The 9394-nt window shown below is 36.0% G+C and overlaps 1 long non-coding RNA gene across 1 annotated transcript; it reads left to right on the top strand.

Annotated features, from left to right (window-relative positions):
• Positions 1 to 1279: 1279 nt before the first annotated feature.
• Positions 1280 to 3533, top strand: LOC120325344. Its single transcript, XR_005567291.1, has 3 exons — positions 1280 to 1399; positions 2903 to 2933; positions 3512 to 3533. It is a non-coding gene; the product is annotated as an uncharacterized LOC120325344 (long non-coding RNA).
• The last annotated feature ends 5861 nt before the right edge of the window (positions 3534 to 9394 follow it).

Below are 9394 nucleotides of genomic sequence, written 5' to 3'. Positions count from 1 at the left end.
TTATTTTACTGGCTATTTCACCACACTTTCAACTGTAAACAAGTCTCAACTGCTGATGTATTTATGAGTTTAGCTGCTGATGTTATTTGAAGCTGATGTTTGCAACAGTTAGGTGACTTAAATCATTAGTAGCAGAGTCAGAGATTAGATAGCTACAGCCACCCCAAATGTTTCTACATAGTCCATTTACCTTATTAGCACCGTGTTTTGAGGTGTCAGCATGGGAGACCAGATGGTAAAAATACTCTTGTTATAAAGAAGGTAAAAGAAAATAATTAATTTTTTCTATCATAGACATTACCAGCAGGAGTCTAATTTAATCATGCATGCTAACACAGCTAAATAAAGTTGTCACTATATATTGAGGTACCTGATAACAGAGAAGGATTCTGTGTGTTCCTCAATGTGTTGCTGGATATCAGCCCAGGGACCTATGGCTCTGGGCTAATTGTAATGCTGCTACTTGGTGTGGTTGATACTAAAGGAAATACTAAAGTAAAAACATAGGTCTGAACGTGAGAAAACTGGGAGTAAAGGATTTTTGGATTCTCCATCCACTGAAATTTAGGACCAGTTCTTAGACCTTTCTCCTAATTCTGCTGAAAGGAGATGTGTAGAATCAGGCTTCTATACAGAAAGCTTCCACTGGCAGGTAAAAGCCCAAAGTGTTTTGGTTGTGAAGGCTGGAAAATTTGGTCACATATTTTCAAAAGCACCCCCCCACACCTCACAGCAAATAGTACAGGGATACATATTATTCATTTCCTACTCTAGTGAAGCAGTCCAAATTGTTCTCTCTTCTACATATATCTTGAATAACTCACTATTCTTGATAGAATTTTGTGGATATGTTTATCCAAACTTTAAACAGGTAACCCAATACTGATTCCTGTAGGATACCACCAGCCAATTTCTCTCTCCTTAATAAATGATCTATAATTTTTCATCGTCAGGAGCTCACAAGCTAGCGTTTGATTGGACTAATTGTCTTGTTGTCTAAGCCAAACTGAATTAATTTTCTCCCTAGATTATCATATGCCTCCTTTGCAAATGCCTGTCTAAAATTCAAGTATATCCAAGGCCCTCCCTGACTTCAGTTTTCTGCCTAAAAATTATCAAGCTTGTCTGGCCATCTTTACTTTTAGATTTCTATGTAGTTTTGTTCCCATGACAACAGTTCCATCTATGGACTAGTGACAGCCCATCATCTGTTACACGGGGACTACAGGGGCTCTGGGACACCTCATGACACTGCCAAGCCTCCCCCAGATGTTCAGCCACACCTTGAGAGTGGGCTCAAGGACTGCTCTCTCAAAGTCCTCTGAAAAGGAGCACCAAGAATAGAAAAAAGGCATGGTTGGCTACAGCCCACGCTCCAGCTATCCAGACTAAATGGATGGTAAACGGTTCCACTGGAACAGGCACAAAAAGACATTCTCACCAAACATGGGGAAAGCAGTGAGAGAATTAGGACTGGGAATATCAGGGGCACAATGTATCCACCTGGCATGTACCACCCGGCACAGTGCTGCAGTCAGGAGCTAAGGGATCCTCTGGGAATAGGACACAACCCTTAGCAAGACAGGCCGTGTTAGCTTTGCTGCAGTCCAAGGTGTTCTTCACATGTGGTGTTTGCTTCAGGATGGTCTGAAACCTTACCTGAGAGCCAGGATATATGATGAGGCTGGATCATTTCAACTTGGTTTTCCAAGGAATTCAGGTTTGATTGAAGTAAAGCAAAGATTGCTTTATGATATGTTATGCATTTGGAAGAATAACTAATATTTTTGTGGCTTATTTGCTATCATGATTATTCAAATAGAGTAAATTGTCACTCTGTAGTAAGGGAGGATGTGTTTACCAGGTCAGTACAAAGTTATCTAAAATTGCATTCTAGTGTATTTTCTGAGTTTCAAATATGACTCTGTCTTTCTGATAGTCTTTTAAAAAGGAAGCAACCATTGCATAAATCACATTCAAAGACTGTGTTATGTGTATTGAAGCATGTTAAAATGTCCTGTGTTAGCTGATTAGATATATTGAACTACCTGTCCTGCAACAATTGCTTGTTTTCTTCATTGAAACAACTTCAAATTTTCCCTTTACCTGCCCTCTCAACATCATTCTACAAGTGTCAAACATACATACTTAAGTGAAATTTAAAATAAATATAACAACAGTAAATAAATAAAATATAAGATGCTTTTAAAACAACTTAAAGAGCTCCTACTCTTTCGCCCAAGATAAAATGAAGGGATATTTTCAACCGCAGATTAAAGAAATAAGCTTTTCTCTTAAACACAGATCCTTAATATCCAACTCTAGTTATATTAGCATGGACCATTATACTTTGATGGATTTTTTTCAAGTTTTTAAAGCCTTTAGAGGAATTTTAGGTGCAGTGTTGACCTAATTTGAGTATTTCATAGTCATAGTAAAGCCAACTCTACCTGCATGGTAGACAAGGTAACTTACCTGATCGGTGAATGGACAAATTATAGAGGTAAAAAAAGTTTGAGACCAGTACAATCTCTTGAACATTTAGTAGCAACACACTGTAAACTGGAGGAAGAAAATGACCCAGGAGGGTAAAAGTACTGAGATCACCCTTTTTTAATGCAGGATTGTTTTTTTTTAAAGCGAAGCAAAAGTCCTGTGCTTTTTAACCCACATAGGTGTCATCACCCTCCTGGGTTTTCAAGTGGTCTCTTGAAATTCAGCACTTTCTCAAGTCCTCTCTGAAGAGCAGTCATTTACTTATTTTGCATAAGAACAGTTTCAGTGTGACAGAACCAAATCTATCTGTGTTTATGGTACACATCTCCAAGGTGGGAGACATTGGTTCAAGTTACCAATCCAGCCACATGAAGGGAGACAACTAACCCAGGTCTCTCATTTTTAGGCAGCCAGCTCTGTGCCAGCCTCATCATCAGGTAAGATCTGTCATGAGAAAAGGACTGAGCAGATACAGATGGTCAACAACAGGAGAAGGTGCTTGCTGAGAACCCCAAAATAGCTATGATGCTTCACACTGTTGGGGAACAACAGCACAGCCAAACAGGAAAGCTTTGTCTGTGCGCTGTAAAGGGAGTCTTGAATTTTTAATTTCCTTGTAATCAGGGTCTTCACAAGATTAGTTCTCTGTCCTTTGTCATAGCAGAATAACAGATAAACAAGTAAAAGCAACTTTGTTACCTCCCTGTAGTATCTCATCATACACTTCCATACTGCTGTTTACACAACACTACTTCATCAACTTCACGTTTTTGAAGAAGGCAATGTTTGTACTAGAAGAGATATTCCTTTGGACAGGTCCAAGTGGTGGTACTGAGCATTCTTACATGAACACCAGTAGGTTTCTTTGACTGGATTACTGGTTTCTGCTGGCCTCCAGTCAATGGGAAGGTCTGCTCTTTCGACACTTCACCTCTCTTATTACTTTGTTCCAAAGCTGTAATACTTGAATATTGGAGGCAAAGGTGAATCACATTAAATTTCTTATCTTCCACAGAGACACCTTAGGTGTATGAGACTTTTATGGAAATGAAATATTTAATGCGTAGAATAATCTAGCAAGAGCTAGCTTATATGATATATTTACAAGAATCATTTCCACTGAAGAGTAATCAGGTATGCTCTCATAATCATCCTCTAACTCAGCCTCTATTTAGCAAATTTGTTGTGTCCAAGTTGTGTCTTTTTATCTGTACTTGCTGCTATTAGCTTTGCTGTGACTTCTACCTTTTTTATATTTGAAAGCTCCTTTTTTTTCAGATTACTAGTTAGAAGCCATGGGTCAGACACATTTATATACAAAACCACTACGTGTGGGATGGATAATGGCAAAGAAATTACCATGAAAATCATTTAGTCTGGAAGAGTGAAATTACATCTATTGTACTCCCAAGAAGACAATACATGAAGTGCTGGGAGAAGAGTTATAATCAGATACTTTGATTAAGCCTATCAAGAGAAACACAAAAAGCTGGTATTATGAGTGTCCATTCCCACACTCATTGGCAATTTTCATATTTAAGTTTTCAAACAAACAAACAAAACAAAATAGCACACACACACACCCCTTCCCAGTTCCTCCCCTAATTTATGAGAACAAGCAGCACCATTTTAGGTTAAGGATAATGTTTGTTTCCAATACTTGTGGTGAGTTAGGTATCAAAATTTTGTCTGCTAATTTTGGCTTAGACTAAGCATCTAAAGTCTCAGTGCCTCTAGTGAACTTCTTCAATCTTTAAAGCAGATCTGGAAAGACTGAAAGAAAATAATAGAATTAATGTTTTTCTTTCTTTTTTTTCAAGTGTGAAAATTTGTCAAATTGAGAATGTGACTATGTCAAAAACACTTGTCTAACTCTGGCTATCCCTACCTTTTTATTCTTTGTTTTGATGTTTAAGATCTTCTCATTCCCAACCTACCCCAAAGTGCCACTGAGTTATTTAAAAAAAATAACCTCTTTTTTTCCTGGAAATTATTTTCTCCTCAAAAATACGAAGCAGTGTTGTCTCTTGGATCCACTAAATCTCTTTCTGGATGAAAGCTCAGGAACTAAGTCAAGACAGACTTTCATGTTCTCTACATTTTTTCAACATGTCCAGAGAACCAAGTACAGCTTAATGGTTCCAGTGAAAGTGGCAGCATTGATTTCTGGAGAACATCAGGCTCTTTTCTGAACATTTTAGAACATGGGAAACCTCTGCTTTGCATGGAAAAATCAATTTTACATTAAAATTAAAATGTAGGTGCAGAGCAGCCAAGATCAAAGGGAGAGTTGCATGAGAAATTCTGTAGTTTTTAGACTTATTGGAGTGTTATATTACAAATGCATTGTACTTCCCTTCCAAATTCTACTTTGGTGTCTCACTACTAAGTAAAAATCCAAGTAATTTGTCTGATAATCCAGCCTTAGAGTCCCCCTTCATCTAAAAAAGTCAAGTCCCTCAAGTAAAAGGTCTTTAAAATAAAATGGGAAAGTACGAACTTTCTAATAACTTCTAATATTTAATTTTTACGCTATTCTTGTATAACTCAGAAAAAGTGATTTTTTTCTGCTTTTGGGATAAAACCCCTTGCCAGTTTATTGCAGGTCTGATTCTAACCTATTCTAAAATTATGATTTGAAAATTATTTTATTTTATTTATTCTATCTATAATACTCAGCTGAGCGCAGTAAAGCTGTTTTCTGGGTAATTCAAATAAAAGGTAGTCCCCCTTGTTCTGCCTTTCAGAGGGATGAACCTGTCAAAGCAACTGTAAGGTATAATTACACTGAACAGGTGAATTGCCAAGTGAGTGTCAGCCCACTGCTCTCTGTTTTGGCAGGCCTTTTACTGCTGGGAGCCTACAACCAAATTTACATGTCTCAATTATTGGGTAAGTACCAGGTGAAATTTCAGCAGCCGTGGGCTGGTTATTCCTTTACAGGTCCTTCCACTCTGCTACTGGAAAGTCACATTAGCAATATATCAATAACATTCTTACATACATTGTGCTAAAACTAAGGCCTGCTTGACTCAGATGTTGGATACAATAAAGCAATTCAGCTTAATATAGAACTAATCAAGGCTCCATCTTGACGTGACCCAAGAAAATAGCTGTCTTCTAACCATCAGTTTCACTGACATTAGACAATTACACTTTCTCTCTTGCAGAAATGTGTATTTATAGTGTAGCTGATAGCTACACTGGGTATATTCTTGGAAGCCAAGATAAAGCCTTTACTTTTCTGCACAAATACTCTGGTTTTGAAAAGCATTCAAATGTAAAAATGATATTAATAAGTATGTTGAAGTCACCTCCAGTGGAAACACCATGGTAATTTATCAAGTAGGAGTTTAAAATGTCTACATTCACATTTTTTTAATTTTCAAATGGTCCATTTTGACCTCAGAGTGTTACTCTTGACTAAAATAACAACCTATCCTTGAGTTTTCATGAGTCTTCAGAAACTGAAGAAAATTTTCATCCAAACTGAGACAGCCTTCTCAATTCAGGCATCTGGTTTGCCTGTCTGTTCCCTCTAAGCAGATAATAATCTCTTGCAATTGCAGTTCATCATCTAGACTGGAAACCAAAGTGTCCGTAGGCTCTGCATTTGTTGTTTTCAGCTGCCAGGAGGTCAAAAGAACTGAAAAGTTTGCTGCTTTGAGGTTTTTTTTTCTCCTTGTGAGGCTTCTTTAAAGAATAAGCTGTTACAAAGTCTCCTTCCTGGCAGAAAAAAATATTTAACCCAGGAATATTTTTTTTAATACTGTATTACAGTGCTACAACCTTCAGGAACTAACTATGGTTGCATATGCTGCTAAGCCCTCATTCATATGAACAATATAGTATTCAACATTATGAAATATTTGAAAATAGCATGGCTATGGCAATGGTTCTGTTTTTCTTCCTGACAATGGAACTATTCTTTGCTTGAAAGCTTTAATTTCTTATGCAGGAGGGAATTTCTCCAGGGAAAATCGCACACGTTATTTAGAGGGAAGGAAAAATTTGTACTCATAAATTTTAATGTGTAATTTATTTGCTTGTTTCTGTGGATTAGTCTGAAGAAAAATGTGAAGGGCAAAAGCCAGCATGTCTTGATTAATGATCTAAAAGACCTTTCAGGGATTAGGAATCTGGAAGAATTGTTTAAAAGCATCTAGAGTTTTAGGGGGACCTTTCTAAATGTTCTAACTTAAACCAATACCTTTGTAAATTGCATAATAATAACTCTTACCATATGGTGAACATAAGTGTATTCCAAAGGCCTCCTTCCAATTTCACTTGCTTGCTTTAACTCTCTGTTGAATACATGGCAGTATATTCTTGTCATGTACAGCAGGAAATGAAATACAAATTGGTCACTGGAGATAAGAGAAATAAAAACATGTGCTACTAACTCCTCGTTCATATCAACAATACTGTGCTAAAAAAAAAGTTATGAAATATTTGAAATTAACATAGTTATGGTAATGGCAGCTTTGCTTTCTACTGCTGACTATAACTGGCTAGGTCCCTTAGAGGTCACGAGCCAGAAGGAAAGTGAGATCTACCTCTAAATTCAAATCAAAGTTACATTTTATTTAAAGAATTGGCAGTATTGGTTCCTCTGACTAAGTAGAGATTAAAGTTTGGTTTGCAGGTTTAAGCACAACTCAACAGAGTGAGAATATGCAGTGAGGCTCTATTGGGAAAAAACCCCACACAGCTGGTACACCTAGCGGGACACACCACCTCTTGGTAGCACACAGTCTGCTCATATGAGAACCTCCCAGTTAAAAAAATTGTGGGTTTTATTACTTATATTGAAAGACATGCACTGTAAAAGACAGGGTGGGAAAATAATTAATTTAAGGAAATATTTACTGACTGACTGTGTCTCATTCCATTCCTGTAAGAGTATCTAAATCTGGTTCTGGGGGAACTTTTTTTTTTTAGATTAGGAAAAAACTTTGACAAATAAAAAGAAGGAAAAAACAAATCTGTACTAAGGAAACAATCTAGGCAAGACCTTATCCTGTTTTCACATAAACTCCAACCTCAGCTTATTTAAATAAGTCTACATCAAGTAAGTTAATGAGGAACTTCAGACCTGGTGGCTGGGAAAACAACTCAGAATAAATGTACAAATATAGCATGAATTTCCAAACTAAAATGATGCATAGACGTCTGAATTGTTTCTGGCACAGGAGCTCATGAATTATATTTCCTCATGAAGAAATCCATGAAGTAATTTGGAATTCTCCCAACAGAGCTACCAGGTACCATATATGTATTGGAAAAAACTTACAAGAATATCTGGCTATGCCACAGTCCTAATCCTCAGAACCAAATATAATAAACTATATGTGATAAGAAAGCAGATGAAACATAAGAAAAAACCCAACTCTGAAAAATAAAAGAGAAATTTGACCACAGAAGACTAAGATTTGTGCTTTTTACCACAGCAATTTCAAACTGAACTAAAGAGTTCACATGCAGAAAGGCTTGACTTATTACAGGCCATCAACACGGACACCTTGAAGCCCTTTCTCTATGACAGTATCATAAATTCTGGAAAAAATACATTTTCCAGAGAGGTAATCCTTCAGCATGGGTAAATACAGAGATCTATCAACAAAAGGAAATCAGCCAAAATACACTTTTTCAAGAAACATTTTAAAAACTCCAACAAGCTCACAACTCTTCCATGTGAAGCAAAATCAATAAAAATCCTGTCAATAAAAACAGTACAGAAAAATCCAAGAGAATTTATGTGAATAGTAAGGAAATTGATACAAATGTTGGAAGATGTGCTAGTAGGCTTACTTACAAGGCCTATTACATTAACCTATAATATTAAATTATATCTATAATATAATATATCTATAATCTTTAATATTAAGTTATAAGGGCTAAATAAATTATGAAGCTCAACCTGGGAAAAGTTCAACAACACAATTAATAAGTGAAATATGCATCTTAAAAAGGAATTGAAAGAAAGCTTAGCAAGAGAAGGTTGGTCTTAACCAGTCTTTGAACACATTTTCAGCCATAGAAGACTGTATTAGAGATATATGAAACAAACACTTAAAATAGGCACTAAAATTTTTAAGAAAATATTTGATAGCCTCCTTCTTAGAATACTGTATAAGAAAAAAGAAAGTAAATATGATATAATGGTTTTATAACAGGGCATATCTTGCACAGGTGAAGTAGACAGAATATTGATAAAAGCAGGACAGATGTCAGAGAGGTTCTCGCAGTGTGGGAATTGGCACTGAATATATGTTTTTAAGATGGAGTCAGACAGAGTGATCCAACAGCAGAACATTACTTGTGTTTTACCAATGATACAGCTCCTATTTAGGACAGTCAGGTAACAGGCAAACTAAACAGTACTGTAAGAAAAGGGGGGTTAGTAAGCAGTAATAAAAACAATGCAGAACACTAAATATTTTGTAATTTTCCATTGTATTTAAGGGTGATGAGTGTTAAGACAATTTGATTTCATGTAGATATAAGAAATAGTCAGATGAATACTCTACTATAAACTGGGAAGTCAATTGTATCATTCATTAAATCAAAAGAAATACGGTCACTGCAAATTTAGTAACTCAAGAAGAAATTAATCTTTGCTTCCAATATAATTTCTAAATTCACATCTGGATGTCTTCAGTGTTTTTGAAAAACAGTAAATATTGAGCAGAGATTAGTTTATAACAAATTCATAGATTTATCCTAAAATTCTATAATTCCAGCACGTGCTAATAATGAAGCTATAGGGAATATCACAGAAAAATGTGGAAAAGGGTCAATGAAAGTAACTTGCAGCACAGAGAGGCTTGGGAAACCTTAGAGATCATAAATGAGATAAAGAAATGGTAATAGAAAATATTTTTTTCTTTTTTTTCCT

Source organism: Pipra filicauda, unplaced genomic scaffold, assembly GCF_003945595.2.
Source record: "Pipra filicauda isolate LSUMZ 115617 unplaced genomic scaffold, ASM394559v2 scaffold94_size2452230_pilon, whole genome shotgun sequence".
Classification (NCBI taxonomy): domain Eukaryota; kingdom Metazoa; phylum Chordata; class Aves; order Passeriformes; family Pipridae; genus Pipra; species Pipra filicauda.
This window is presented reverse-complemented; position numbering and strand designations above follow the sequence as displayed.